This window comes from Heterodontus francisci, chromosome 31, assembly GCF_036365525.1.
Source record: "Heterodontus francisci isolate sHetFra1 chromosome 31, sHetFra1.hap1, whole genome shotgun sequence".
NCBI lineage: Eukaryota > Metazoa > Chordata > Chondrichthyes > Heterodontiformes > Heterodontidae > Heterodontus > Heterodontus francisci.
The window spans coordinates 14867487-14884269 of NC_090401.1; positions in this window are offsets into that span (position 1 = coordinate 14867487).

Below are 16783 nucleotides of genomic sequence, written 5' to 3' on the forward strand. Positions count from 1 at the left end.
CCATGTCCCCGCTTTAAAGACGTCTGCAAATGCGACATGAAGTCCTGTGACATTGACCACAAGTCGTGGGAGTCAATTGCCAGCGATCGCCAGAGCTGGTGGACAGCCATAAAGGTGGGGCTAAAGAGTGTCGAGTCGAAGCCACTTAGCTGTTGGCAGGAAAAAAGACAGAAGCGCAAGGGGAGAGCCAACTGTGTAATAGTCCCGACAACCAATTGTATCTGCTGTGCCTGTGGAGGAGTCTGTCACTCTAGAATTGGCCTTTGTAGCCACTCCAGGCGCTGCTCCACAAACCACTGACCACCACCAGGCGCTTACCCATTGTCTCTCGAGACAAGGAGGCCAAAGAAGAGTACTGATCCCCTGCCCCCACTCCCATCTAAGGTACCATCTCAATGTATTCTACAGATGGTTCACAGGTCACAGTTTACCACTGACCATTAGAGATGCAGAAATGGTTCTTTGACTTCAGAGAATCAAACAATTTGAGAAAAGCCATTTGGTTCTACATGACTTTTACAGAAGTTACATTTCAAAGCTGAGGAAGAAAGTAAATAACCATCTGAAGGAGGCTGTATTAAACATAACTTCGGGGAGCACAAAGTAGGTTGTTGCTTCCAACCATTCCATTGCAATGCCAGCCCCCCAGTTATGTGTCCATTGAAATGAGTATAAGGATACTATCTGACTGTGGTTCAACAATGTCACCTGTAGCCATACAACACAGCTGTGTTTTCATTCACAGTCTGTCATATATTTTGTAGTTTAATGATTATTGAATTCCTTTAAAAAGGAAAATAATAAGTAGTAACAGGGTACATTACCATTACAATATAATGATTACAGCCCCCATGTTATATCACTGTCCTCTATTGTTACAATCTCACAGTTGCATTACAGTCCTGCACTATTACAATCCCACAGTTACATCACAGTCCTGCACTGTTACAATCCCACAGTTACATCACAGTCCTGCACTGTTACAATCCCACAGTTACATCACAGTCCTGCACTGTTACAATCTCACAGTTACACCACAGTCCCGCACTGTTACAATCCCACAGTTACATCACAGTCCTGCACTGTTACAATCACACAGTTACATCACAGTCCTGCACTGTTACAATCCCACAGTTACATCACCCTGCTGCACTATTACAATCTCACAATTACATTTCTATCCTGTACTAATGCACTCCCACCGTTACATCATCGTCCTGTACTGTTACAGCCCATAGTTGCATCACTCTCCTGCACTGTTGCAACCCCATAGTTACTTCAGTGTCCTGCACTGTTTCAATCCCACAGTTGCAATCCTCTCCTGTGCTGTTACAATCCCATAGTTGCATCCCTCTCCTGCACTGTTACTATTGGCAAATTGGATCCAAAATTGGTTTTGTGGCAGGAGGGCAAAGGGTGATGGTCGATAGTTGTTTTTGCAATTTGGAGCCTGTGACCAGTGGTGTACCGCAGGGATTGGTGCTGGGATTGGTGCTGGGACCTTTGCTGTTTGTAGTGTACATTAATGATTTAGACGAGAATACAGGAGGTATGATCAGTAAGTTCGCAGATGACACGAAAATTGGTGGTATCGTAAATAGTGAGGAGGAAAGCCTTAGATTACAGGACAATATAGATGGGCTGGTAAGATGGGCAGAGTGGTGGCAAATGGAATTTAACCATGGGAAGTGTGAGGTGATGCATTTTGGGAGGACTAACAAGTCAAGGGAAAATACAATGGCTGGTAGGACCATAGGAAGTACAGAGGGTCAGAGGGACCTTGGTGTATTTGTCCATAGCTCACTGAAGGCAGCAGCACAGGTAGATAAGGTGGTTAGGAAGGCATATGGGATACTTGCCTTTGTTAGCCGAGGCATAGAATATAAGAGCAGGGAGGTTATGATGAAGCTGCACAAAACGCTAGTTAGGCCACAGCTGGAGTACTGTGTACAGTTCTGGTTGTCACACTATAGGAAGGATGTGATTGCACTAGAGAGAGTGCAGAGGAGATTCACCAGGATGTTGCCTGGGCTGGAGCATTTCAGCTATGAAGAGAGACTGGATAGGCTAAGGTTATTTTCCTTAGAGCAGAGAAGGCTGAGGGGAACCTGATTGAGGTATACAAAATTATGAGGGGCATAGATAGGGTAGATAGGAAGAAACTTTTTCCCTTAGTGGAGGTGTCAATAACCAGAGGACATGGATTTAAGGTAAGGGGCAGGAGGTTTAGAGGGGATTTGAGGATTTATTTTTCACCCAGAGGGTTGTTGGAATCTGGAACACACTGCCTGAAGGGGTGGTAGAGGCAGGAACTCTCACAACATTTAAGAAGTATTTCGATGAGCACTTGAAATGCCACAGCATACAAGGCTACGTGATAAGTGCTGGAAAATGGGATTAAAATAGATAGGTTTGATGGCCGGCAGGGACACGGTGGGCTGAAGGGCCTGTTTCTGTGCTGTGTAACTCTATGATTCTATGACAATCCCACAGTTACATCCCTCTCCTGCACTGTAACAATCCCACAGTTACATCACTGTCCTGCACAGTAATCAGGGATAGGCATCAACATTTGACAGAATTATTGTCTCAGGCATGGACACGGGGGCAATTAATTTGCATATAAAGTGTATAGCCAATCTAATGCCATCAAAACACAGTCCAATTTAAAACAGATTTCTCCCTATTTAGTGAGATACCTTCACTGTTTTTGCTTGCACAAGTAGTCAATGTCTGCCCGCCCACTTGATATGACAATGTGGAGAATTCAGATGGATTCCTTCTTTATTGCTTAATTTTTCTGACACTTTTCTTTCCATCCAGAACGTGCCTCGATAGTGTTGGTTCCATGGGTCAGGAATGTACCAGTTATTTACCCGACTGGCCTGCCTGTGAGCCTGGCAGTGAACAATGCCAGTCATCAATACTGTCCCTGTTCCTGCCCTCTCCCGCTGCCCACCACTTTCACTTTCCTCCATGGCACACTGTATGTTTATGAAGAATAGTAGGTTTCCCTGCTTCCTAGCTCTGGCCCATCTGCCACCTCAGCTGGGGTCAGCTCAGGACGGACAGACCAGGACTTAAGCCTGGGACTAGACAGGTGTTTGCAGTTTAGTATTACACTTTGCAGCACTTTGATGCACTAAGCCATTGTGGTTTCTTACTGTGCTTTGCCTATATATTCCTGCATCCCCAGCAAATGAGTACTGGCACCACCCTTCGTACTTACAGATCATACACGCTGGCGTTCCACTGTTTGATCGGTGAAGAAAGCTGCTATAATACAGTGAATTGCATTGAACTGATGTTCACAGGCTGTCAGAACGAATGCTGTGTCAAAAGTGCAGCATCTTACACAGCAATTACTCATGTCTGAAGCAATTCAAATCTACTATCACTGAGACTCCGCATTCCCATAATGGAATCATGCGACGACCAAATAAACACTGCTAGGAATTCCCACTGTAGTTACAGAGGTTATAGGATACAACCTTTGATCAGCAATGTTCTTGTATGAAAGCTGAATGCACTTGTGCAATATTCCTGCCTGTTCTAGATTTATGCAGTTATTACTTCATTTATAATAAATGGGTTAATGTCCATATAAAAAAAAATGCACACAGGAATACAGTACTGACACATTAAACATTTAATTGAGACGAAGTTTTTACCCACTATGTGGATTATACATTCACTGTATATCATAAAGAGCAAATATAAAGACACTATATGGTGCAGAGACTATGCAATTGTTATATATTACACAGACACCACAAAGAGATCACACACAGCCACTGTCACAATTTTGAGGGTTTTATGTTCGGTATATTCACAGATTCGGCATTACTGCTTACAGTGTCAGCCTCAGCTCAACTGGTAGCACTCACACCTCTAAGTTACGGATTGTGGGTTCAAAACCCACTCCAGAGTCTTGATCTACGCTAATACTCCGAGTGAGTGTTGCAATATTGGAAGTGCCTTCTCTTAAATCAAATGTTGAACTGAGGTTCTGTTTGTCCTTTGAAGTGGATGTAAAATAACCCATAGCACTACTTTGAAGAAGAGCAGCGAAGTTTTCCCAAGTGTCTTGGCCAATATTTATCCCTCAACCCACATCACTAAAAACAGATGGGGTCATTGTCTCATTGCTATTATGGGAGCTTTTTGTGTACATATTGGCTGCTGTGTTTCTTATATTACAACAGTGACTACACTTCGAAAGCACTTCATTTGCTGTAAACTGCTTTATGACATGTTGAGGTTGTGAAGAGCACTATATAAATGCAAGTTCTTCAGGAGGTAGTCATCTCATAGTTTATTTTCACTTGGCAAGCAGCCACCATTTTGCACATGAAGTTGAATGAATACCTGCAACTTTGGGTGATCTAATTTAGCCAATGATATGTTGGCTCTTGCAAAAGCATCCACAAGTTCCACCAAAAGCAATTGACAATTTTCTGTGCACTCTGTCGACGTTTTAAAAAGAGATGAAATCGTTACTTGTTTCTTTGAATGTTTGTTTCTAGCAGTGCAGTGTCGGACGCTGTCCTCCTGCTGCGATGGCGTTCGGACTCTAAGTGACACTGAACTGTTGCCCGCCATGTGTGATGCAACAAAGCATTGCATATCGTCCAAAACAGTATTCCACCATCAGCATGCAGAATTTAGCATCCAAATGCTTTCACTTGATGTGCTGCAGTAATGGTTGTGGCCATTTTTGATTTGCTCATTCTGGCATTCTCACTTGTTTACTAATACTGCTTCTCTCAAAACTGCACCAGAAGCCCTCCCTCTTCTACCAATCAGCGAGTTGAACCTTGTGTCAATCATTGAAATGTGCGATGTTCGCAACATACCCAGCAATCAGCAGGGTGAGCCTTGTGTCAATGAATAAAACGCGCATAGTTTGCAAAATGACTGATTTCACGGAGGACCTAAGACTTCACGGTCCTTGATGCATTTTTCACAGCCATGAATTTGGTAGGGCCCTACTCATATGTGATGTTATATAAATCTTGATTTGGAGATTGGATTGCAAATATTACATATGAAGTCACTGTTAGAGGGGTGGGGTGAAGGCACTGGCTTTGCAGTATGCTCACTTGTCCTGTAGGAATCTGTCTCTGTTCTCCTCAAATGTTGAGAGTATTTGATGATGGAGGCTTCACCATTTGGACCTGTTCATGTTTATTTATTTATTTTATTTTTTATTTATTTAGAGATACAGCACTGAAACAGGCCCTTTGGCCCACCGAGCCTGTGCCGACCATCAACCACCCATTTATACTAATTCTACACTAATCCCATACTCATACCACATCACCACCTTCCCTATCCACCTACCTACACTAGGGGCAATTTATAATGGCCAATTTACCTATCAACCTACAAGTCTTTGGCTGTGGGAGGAAACCAGAGCACCTGGCGAAAACCCACATGTCACAGGGAGACCCGGCGAAAACCCACATGTCACAGGGAGAACTTGCAAACTCCACACAGGCAGTACCCAGAATTGAACCCGGGTCGCTGGAGCTGTGAGGCTGCAGTGCTAACCACTGCGCCACTGTGCCGCCCATAATATATTTGTCAACCAGTTGAATGTTTACAACAATCCAGTAGTTTCACAGTCACCATTATTATTACTAACAGTAGTATTTAATTGACAATCTAAATTTCCCATCTGCCATCGTGGGATTTGAACTCACTTCAGATTATTAGTCCAGGCCTCTCAATTACTCGTCCACAAACATAACCATTATGCTACCTTACTCAACAATCTTGTGTTTTTCCCCCATGTAGTGGAGTGCAAATTACGGGCTCTGAGAATGTCTTTGTATCTAAGTTTTGACATCCCGTGGTGCGGGTTCTCATGCTTAGCTGACTGTTGAATACTGCCTTTGGTATGTGGGAATCCTCTGGGCAAACCATATGGCCGACCCAGTGCAGCCGAGCTTGGATGAACGTGCTCCGATACCAGGTATGCGGCACCTTGCAAGAATTGTCAGGGATTTGTTCTGTTGCTTGATGTTGCAGATAGATCTTAGCAGCAAAGGTGCAATGCTTGTAATTGTTTTATGTGAAGCCACTAGGTTGTCCATGCCCCACAGCCGTAGAGAAGTGATGTGAGAACCACTGCCTGGTAGACTTTGATCTTTAAAGGTCATGCTTACGGACTGAGTGGAGGTATTCCACGAAGTGATCACCCAATCTGCGTTTGGTCTCCCCAGTGTAGAGGAGACCATATAGTGAATAGTGAATACAGTATACTAAATTGAAAGAAGTACAAGTAAATCAGTACTTCACCTGGAAGGAGTGTTTGGGGCCCTGGACAGTGAGGAGAGAGGAGGTAAAAGGGAGGGAGCTTACACCTCCTGCAATTGCGTGAAAAGGTGCCGTGGGAAGGGGATGAGGTGTCCGGCATGAAAGAGAAATGGCCCAGGGTGTCACGGAGGGAATGGTCCCTTCGGAATTCTGACAGGGGAGGGGAGGGGAAGATGTGTTTGGGAGTGGCACCATGCAGGAGGCGGCAGAAATGGAGGAGGATGATCCTTTGGATGTGGACGCTGGTGGGGTGAAAAGTGAGGACAAGGGGAACCCTGTCATGGTTCTGGGAGGCAGGAAAAGGGGTGAGGGGAGAGATGTGGGAAATGGACTGGACATGCATGAGGGCCCTGTCAACCATTGTGGGAGGGAATCCTCGGTTGAGGAAAAAGGAAGACATATCAGAAGCACTGTCATGGAAGGTAGCATCATCAGAGGAGATGTGTTGGAGACAGAGAAACTGGGAGAATGGAATGGAGCCCTTATAGGAGGCAGGGCGTGAAGAAGTGTAGTTGAGGTAGCTGTGGGAGTCAGTGGGGTTATAATGAATACTAGTAGACAGCCTACCCCCAGAGATGGAGACAGAGAAGTTGAGAAAGGGAAGGGAAGGTATTGGAGATGGACCATGTGAAGGTGAGAGAAGGTTGGAAATTGGAAGCAAAGTTGATGAAGTTTTCCAGTTCCGGGCGAATAGAGGAAATGGCACTGATACAATCATCAATGTACCAGAAAAAGAGTTGGGGGAGGGGACCTGAGTAGGACTGGAGCAAGGAATGTTCGACATACCCCACAAAAAGACAGGCATAACTAGAACCCATATTGATACCCGTTGGAACACCTTTTATTTGGAGGAAGTGAGCGGAGTTAAAGGAGAAATTGTTCAATGTGAGAACAAGTTCAGCCAGGCGGAAAGGTGTGGTGGTGGATAGGGACTGGCTGGGCCTCTGTTCAAGGAAGAAATGGAGAGCCCTCAGACTGCCCTGGTGGGGGATGGAGGTGTAGAGAGATTGGATATCCATAGTGAAGATAGGCAGTTAACGCCAGGAAACTGGAAATTGTTGAAATAATGTAGGGTATCAGAAGAGTCACAGATGTAGATGGGAAGAGACTGGACAAGGGGAGAAAAAATAGAGTCAAGATAGGAAGAAATAAATTATTGGTGCAAGAACTGGCTGAAATGATGGGTCTACCAGGACAATCCTGCTTGTGGATTTTGGAAAGGAGGTGGGATGTTCAAGATTGTGGGACTATGAGGTGGGAAGATCTCCAGAGAAGATGAGGTCAGTGACAGCCCTGGAGACAGTGGCTTGATGTTCAGTGATGGGGTCATTGTCCATATTGTTTTCAATTTATCAGCTTGTTGGAAGATTGTTTTTGTGACGGTGAGGTCAGACTTGCTGCACTTAGAGCGAAGAAGCTGGCCATTGGAGTTTACTCCACCAATGCTGTGGTGTCCCAATACTCCCTTCCATGTATTACAGTCTGTTCGATCACAGGCAGTGAAATCACCAACAATGATGAGTTTGTCTTGGTCTGGTACGTCTTTGATGATCCTATTGAGATCATCGTAGAATGTTTCCTTGACCTCATCTGTGTGTGTCATTGTTAGTGCATAGGTGCTGGTGAGTGTCGCATACTGGTTTCTAGCAAGACTTATTTGAAGTACCATGAGTTGGTCGTTGATACCCGTGGGAAATGAGTCAAGCTTACACACCAATTCAGAACGAATGGCAAAGCCCACAGCTGATTATTGAGGCTGGTCCTTGGACTTGCCAATCCAGTAAAATGTGGAGCTTGTGCTCACTTCCTCAAGATGAGACTCCTCTGCAAACCTTGTTTCACTTAAGCAGCTATATCAATGTTGTACCTGGCCAGGGTTCTGGCTATAAACACTGATTTACGCTCTGGTCTTGTGTTGTCTAAAAGTATTCTGACATTCCATGAACCGAGAGTTAGTTGTCCTTTGAATTTGAGTTTTCTTTATGTTTTGACCACAGTGATTGATGACTGATTTCCTTTTCCTCCCCTTCCCCGGATTGGGGAGAGCAGTGCTGTAACTAAAAATGTCTGCTCCATCACCTGAGGAGGATACGAGCTCCACATCTGCCCTGATCTGTGGAGAGTGACCATCACCCTGAGGTCGCCTGTGTGCAGGGTTATGACTGAAGACTGTCAGTAGCATTCTCTACCTGTCCGTGTCGCCACTTCCCCATCGCTAAAGGTCTTAGTAATCTGATCTGTTTGTTGATTTGATGCTGAACAACCTGCACTTAGATTATATTTAAGTGGGTGAGGTTTGTGCAGAGCTGCTCCCACTCTCTTGTCTCTCTTGCCACAAGCGCAGCAGCTGAAAAGAGGCAGGTTTTAATTTTGGAGTTGTCCTTCTCCTCGATGAGCTGCTAAACAAGCTGGACAGCCTCACCTGCCCTTTTTACATCACATCCAGTCCATTGACATTGTCTGTGCTCATCCGCACTGTCAGGCAATGAAGACTTTACTATTTGGCCCATAGCTGGGGGTTTAAAATCCGAGTTTTCCTTCTCCTAGGTAGGCTGTCAACCAAGACTGATGAGCCACACTAGGCTGGCACAGCTACAAACCTACAAACTGGCATATTTTACAGAAAATACATGAATGAGCTCAATATAGCTTTTACAATGAGACTAGTCCAATTTTCATTTCATGAAAAAGACGAAGATGAAACCTTATTAAAACTCAAGGCTTTAAACAAAGCTACTTCAAAACTAACTGGCTTTAGATTCCTGCACATGGCTGCAAGGTCTCACTTGTCCATTCTGCGTTCCTGAGAGAGATGAGGAGGAGAAAAATTAAGCCCCTTCAGACAGCAAGGTCAGGTGTTTCACCCAGCAAGCTGTCAATCAAAGACACCATCATTATTGAAATGCCTCCCATTAACAGTTCAGAACAGTTCTGGTCTCCATATTACAAAAAGGATATAGTGTCACTGGAGAAGGAGTGAACTTTTTTTTACAACAATGATACCAAAACTGAGAGGTTGTAATTCTGAGGAAAGATGAAACCGGCTGGCGTTCTTTTCTCCATTGTCTTTGGACCCACAACAAACTCCGTATCCTAGCCACTGAATCCTCTCCCTGGCTGAACCAGACTATTCACAATCGGGGTATTGCATTTGACTTCAGGATGAGCTTCTAAACACATTTTCACTCCATCAACAAGACCGCCTACTTTCACCTCCATAACATCCAATACTCACCTCATTTGCTGCTGAAACCCTCATCCATATTTGTTACCTCTGGACTTGAGTATTCCAATGCTGTCCTGGCCAGCCATCCATCATTCAGCTCATCCAAAACTCTGTTTCCCATATTTAAAATTGCACCAATCCTGTTCACCTCAACTTCAAAATTTTCATCCTTGTTTTCAAATCCCTCATGGCCTCGCCCCATACTATCTCTATCACCTCCTTCAGCTGGACAACCCTCTAAGATTTCTGCGCTTCTCTTATTCCTGCCTCTTGAGTATCCCTGATTTTAATCACTCCACCATTAGTGGCCGTACCTTCAGCTGCTAAGCCCCTAAGCTCTGCAATTCCCACTGTAAACCTCTCCAACACTCTACTTCGCTTTCCTCCTTTAAGATATTCATTAAAACTTACCTCTTTGACCAGGCTTTTGGTTACCTGGCCTAATATCTACTTATGTGGCTCAGAATGCTTCTGTGACATGCCAGGAGCTATTTTGCTACATTAAGGTGCTATATGAATGCGTCATTATTGTTGATTGCATACATGTAGAGAAGTTTCCACTTGTGGAGGACTCCTAAACTGAAGGCCATAAATATAATAGTTACTAAGAAATCCAATGAGGAATTCAAGAGAAACTTCTTACCCAGTGAGTGGCTACAATGTAGAACTTGCTACCATATGGAGTAGTTGAGGCAAATAGCTGAGATGCCTTTAAGGGGGAGCTAGATAAGTACATGAGATTGAAAGGATAGAAGGATTTGCAGATAAGGTTAGATGAGGTATGGTGGGAGGGGGCTGATTATAAAAACCAGTTGGCCCAATGGCCTGTTTCTGTGCTGTAAATTCTATGAAATTCTCTGTAATGTGCAACCTTATAACTCCTAAAAGTCTGCTTCAGTCAGGTCCTTGGCTGTTTGAATGGAATGTAGCAGAATATTCCAATTTAGGTGGATCTATTTAATTACAATGACATGCAGTGCTTGAGTTTGGAAACAAGGATCCTTGTCTTTCTTTACTGATTAAGATTCCAAAATATGAGGGTAAATAGTTCAACTCCCAGCTTCTGGCTATGGTTCAGCTACAGTTTCAGTACTATAGAAATATTAATTATTATAAAATCCAGTTGAGGCAAGACAGGTAAAGAGGAAATCATTACTATTTAGGGGGAGACGGTGACGCAGTGGTAATGTCACTGAACTAGTAATCTAAAGACCCAGGCTAACGCCCTGGGGACATGGGTTCAAATCCCACCACAGCAGCTGGTGGAATTTAAGTTCAATTAATTACTAAAAATCTGAAATTGCAAGTTAGTCTCAGTAATGGTGCCATGAAATTATCATCAATAGTTGTAAAAACCCATCTGGTTCACTCATGTCCTTTAGTGAAGGAGATCTGCTGTCCTTTACCTGTTCTGGCCGACATGTGACTCCACAGCAATGCAGTTGACTCTTAATTGCCCTCTGAAATGGCCTAGCAAGCCACTCTGTTGTCAAGGACAATTAGAAATGGGCAACAAATGCTGGCCTTGACAGTGATGTTCACATCCCGTGGAAGAATTAAAAAAAAATTACAATTGTGTGGCACAACCAGAACAGATCTAACAGCTCAAAACTGGGCATTCATGAAGTGCTGGGCTATCAGCAACAGAAGAATTGTGTTAAACCACAGTCTGTAACCTAATGGCTCAGCATATTGTTACGGAATTTCCATTTTTTTGTGTTAAAACTTGGGAATTTATATTGTTAAAAACTAAAAAGGGATTTCATGGACATTGAAACATCTGGAGATAGCTGAACTTTATGGATGCTTTTAAAAATAAGAGGAAGGTCAACAAGACCTGTGGGCGGCACAGTGGCGCAGTGGTTAGCACCGCAGCCTCACAGCTCCAGGGACCCGGGTTCGATTCCGGGTACTGCCTGTGTGGAGTTTGCAAGTTCTCCCTGTGTCTGCGTAGGTTTTCTCCGGGTGCTCCGGTTTCCTCCCACAAGCCAAAAGACTTGCAGGTTGATAGGTAAATTGGCCATTATAAATTGTCACTAGTATAGGTAGGTGGTAGGGAAATATAGGGACAGGTGGGGATGTTTGGTAGGAATATGGGATTAGTGTAGGATTAGTATAAATGGGTGGTTGATGTTCGGCACAGACGCGGTGGGCCGAAGGGCCTGTTTCAGTGCTGTATCTCTAATCTAAAAAAATCTAATAAAGAAATTCCTGGTTTTGACCAGTAAACAAATATTGGAAAACAGGTGATTTCAAGTAAGCGCCACAGCGGGGGTGGGGGTGGGGGGAGTTAAGAACTAGTTTTTTTTTGTGACGAGAGAATTTATGATTAGCATGAGACTTTCTTAGAAAGGTTTAGTTTCACTTTGAACTGCTAAAAGATGCTGTGTTTTAGACTAAAAGCTGGCAATTGGAATCTGCATATTGACCTGCCAGGAGATCAGAAGATCTGTCTTACCTGTCTTTAAAGAATCCCTACTCTTGATAAGAAAAAAGCTTGTATGAAGTGGTACTGTTGAATTCTGTAATTTTGAAGACATCCTGAATATTTGCAGAAACCTTGCATCTCTAAAAGGACTTTTGCATTGAATGTGCATGAGAACTGACACCTCTGTTGCTGCACACCTGATGGAAGACCTATGTGAAGCCTTTTGCAGTTGAATTTCTTTGAACACCTACCCAAACAGACTGTTCATCAACCTCGCCTGGAAAATTCCTAGTGGCAGCCAACTAGTCGACTTTGGGACACCACGTCAAACCAAAGGACTTCCATTTCTTCTCTTCAGTAAAAGTTATTTTTTTATTCCTTCTATTTCTTTGTAACAGATATAAACAAAATAGGAATAGAAGGAATAATAAACATAAATCAGTTTGTCACATTCTGGTAGGATGTCTTGGGTTGGGTGAGGTGTCCCAGAGTCAAATATTTGTATGCCACTCGCAGTCTCTCCAGGCGAGGTTGATGAACAGTCTTTAATGGGTAGGTATTCAAGGCAGTTTGACTACAGCAGGTGTCACACAGGTCTTTCAGCAGGGGTGCAGCAACAAGTCTGCTCAGGATTTTCAGCAGCAACACAGCAGTGAAATCTTTGTTTAGGTTCCAGGTTTTCCCAAAACACAGGAGGCAACAGGAATCTCACTGGATGCAGGAATTCTTCAGAGACAGGAGACAATAGGAATCTGCTACCTTTCAAATGCAGGATTTCTTTTTAAGAGATTCAAGTTTCCTTTACGGAGAGAGATCTTTATCTAGTCTCCAGGCAGGTCGGGTCTAAGTTTCAAATGCCTGCACTTTGCCAACTCACTGGTTTTTAAAAGTCCTAAGTGAAAGTAAAAAGCCTTCCTGAGCTGATCACATGACCATACAGAGACTCTCCATTGTCTTTCAAGGTGTTTCTTCTGGAAGGTCAAAACCCTTGCTGGCTTCCTTGAAACTGCTTTCTTTTCCTATTCTTGCATACGCAGTCAACATCCAAAAATTCCCACTATTTGCAGGTGTCCAAGTCTACTAAAAAAATCCTTTTTTCAGTTTTGAAAACACACAGAATTCTAAGATTTTAGTACAAAAATAAAACCTTTTGTAACACCTCCGCTCTTGACGAAATGAAATGCCGTCCTTGAATGTATTTCATTACAATGGAAAAACAGAAGTTAAAAACATTTTAAACATATTTTCACACTCATGCCCCTCATTCACTCTGCTGGTAGTTAACACAATTTTGCTTTGTACCATTGTTACTCATGTATCTCAACAAAGTTCAACTTGTGACAAAGCTTCTGCGATAACATTGTCCTTTCCCAAAATGTGTACAATCTTTAAGTGATAAGGCTGTCACAATAAACTCCATCAGAATATTTTGGCATTTTGGGTTTTAAATGTTTCCACAGAAGTTAATGGATTATGGTCAGTGTACATCAGTGTTTCTTTGAAGTCGTGCCGGACATATACTTTAAAATGTTTAAGAGCCAGCAATAGGCCTAACGTTTCTTTTTCCACAGTGGACTACTTTTTTTGGTGGTGATTCAGTTTTTTTTAAAAGTACCCTACTCTTTTCCAAGGCCCTAGTTGTCATCTTGTAACAGGACTGCACGATCCCAGGTCACTAGCATCAATTGCTACCTTGAAGGATTTAGCAAAATTTGGAGCAGCCAACATTGGTTCATTAGTCAAAATTGCCTTAGCTTTTCAAAAGATGCCTGGCATTCACCTGATCAAACTACCTTAGTTTTCGTTTTCTGTAGTAAATTGACTAGTGAAGCAGCTACAGTACTAAAATTCAGTACAAACTTTCTGTAGAAACCACACATCCCCAAAAACCTCATGATTTCATGTTTAATCTTAGGGATAGGAAACTCCACTACAGCTTGTACTTTTGACGTTTTTGGCAATTCTTGTCCTTGCCCTACTATATGTTTGAGGTAGGTCACTCTTGCTTTTGTGAATTCACTTTTTGTAAGGTTTACCCCTAAATCAGCTGCTTGTAATATTTTAAACAGAGTTTCCAGCAGTTTTAAGTGTCCCTTCCAAGCGTTACTGTATATTAGCACATTATCAAGATACACTACACAGTTGGGAACACTGGCTACCACTTGATTCATTCGTCTCTGAAAAGTTGCTGGGAAATTTTTTAGCCCGAATGGCATCACTTGGCACTGGTAAAGACTGTCTGGTGTGACAAAAGCTGATATTTCTTTAGCTGTTGGTGTTGAAGGAACCTGCCAGTATCCCTTTAACAAATCTATCTTTGTAAGAAACATGTCACTGCCCACTCTGTAAGTACAGTTTTCCAAGCGAGGAATTGGGTATGAGTCTGCCTTCATTACTTCATTGACTTTTCTGTCGTCTATGCAAAGTTGGGTTGACCCAGCAGGTTTCTAATACTATTGGTGAACGCCAGCTGCTTTGACTAGGTTCCATTAAGTTGATTTCCAGCATGTATTGGATTTCTGCTTTTACTTGGGCCTACTTTACTGGACTTAAGCGATAAGGATGCTGTTTTATAGGAAAGGATTCCACTACATCCACATCATGTATGGCAAAGATTGTACATCATGGCTTATCCCTGCAGACTCTTTTAAATGCTGTGAGTAGCCTGGTTAGGTCTTCTTGTTGTTCTGCATCTAAGTATGAAAGCATGTTGTCCAATTTTCCAAGTCATTCTGTGTTCGCTAACCGGATAGTAGGAGGTTCAATTTGAGAATTGTCCAGGCCTCCTTCTGCCTTATCCTCACTATCCCTTTCCTTCTCAACAGTCCCCATTACCTGACATACCTGTACTGGCTTATCCTCCTCCCTGTGATAATATTGCTTTCACATATTGATATGACACAGTCGATTCATTTTCCAGCAATCTGAGGTGTCAATCAAATAATTAACCTTACCAACTCTTTTGACCACTTTACACAGACCACTGAACCGTGCTTTTAATGGTTCACCCTGTAAAGTTAATAATACTAATACTTCATCCCCTGGTTGAAAAATGTGGGTCTTTGTGTTCTTGTCTACCCATTTTTTCATATTGGCTTGGGATGCTTTAAGGTGTTCCTGAGCCACATTGCAAGCTTTCGTGAGCCCTGCCCGGAATACAGATACATTATCTAGTCTCGAAGATTCATTCCTTTCTTCTATCTTTGATGAATTTTAGAGGACCTCTTATCTCATGTCCGTAAACCAATTTGAAAGGACTAAAACCTGTAGACTCATTCGGTGAATCTCTAGTAGCAAATAAAAGAAAGTCTAGCCCTTGATCCCAATCATGGGGATATTCATGACAGTATGCTCTAATCATTGTTTTGAGAGTTTGATAGTACCTTTCTAAAGCTCCCTGTGTCTGTGGGTGATATGCTGAAGATTTTAACTGTTTGTTACCCAAATTGCCCATGACTTCTTGAAATATCTTGGACATAAAATTAGAACTTCAAGTGGTAATCCATATCTCGTAAAGAATTGGGTTAATTTCTCTACTACTACTTTTGCAGTAATTGTCCCCAAGGAATGGCCTCTGGAAATTGAGTAGCCATATCCATGGTAGTGAATATATATTGATGTCCTGCTTTTGTTTTCGTCAGGGGTCCTATGCAATCTACCAATACCATACTAAATGATTCCTCAATAACTGGTATGGGAATTAGGAGTGCAAGTTTTATGGTAGGTTGTGATTTTCCCACCATGTGGCATGCATGACATGTCCTACAAAACTGCACAACATCCTTTGTGAGGCCTGGCCAGTAATAATGTTGACTTATACGTGATTTGGTCTTCCGGATCCCTGTATGTCCTGCTAAAGGAATGTCATGTGCCAACCTTAATAATTCCCAGTGATACTTAGGTGGCACGTTCCTTGTCTGCAGGTCTATGAGGCAGTCTCCATTTCCTCATCAGAGCTTCGTCTTCAATGTAATAGCCTTCTGGAACTCCTTTTGCCTCAGCTTCTGTCAGAACTGACTATGCTATTCCATGTAACTCTAACTAATCTTCTTTAATCACAGCACAAAAAGCTGATCCAAACATTTCATTTGGATTATCTAAATCCCCAAGGAAAGTTTCAGACATTCGGCTATCTGTTTGTGGTGTCAATTTTACCTCCAACAATGTAACTTGTTTCGCCATTGCTTGGATTACTACACACGCAGGAAATATTCCTGGAACTTGTTCAAGGCAGTTCAACTACAGTAGGCATCACACAGGTCTTTCAGCAGGGGTGCAGCAACCGGTCTGCTCAAGACTGTCAGCAGCAACATAGCAGAGGAAGCTTTTTTCAGGTTCCAGAATTTTCCAAAACACAGGAGGCAACAGGAATCTCACTGGATGCAGGAATTCTTCAGAGACAGGAGGCAATAGGAATCAGCCACCTTTCGAATGCAGAATTTATTTTCAAGGGATGCAAGTCTCCTTTACAGAGCGAGATCTTTTCTCATCTCCAGGCAGGTCAGGTCTAAGTTTCAAATGCCTGCTCTTTGTCCAACTCATTGGTTTTTAAAAGTCCTAAGTGAAAGTAAAAAGCCTTCCTGAGCTGATCACATGACTATGCAGAGAATATCCACTGTCATTCAAAGTGTTGCTCTTAGGAGGTCAAACCCCTGGCTGACTTCCTTAAAACTGCTTGCTTTCCTATTCTTGCATACACAGTCAACATCCAAAAATTCCCACTATTTGCAGGTGTCCAAGTCCACTGAAAATCCTTTTTTCAATTTCGAAAACACGCAGAAGTCTAAGATTTTAGTACAAAAATAAAA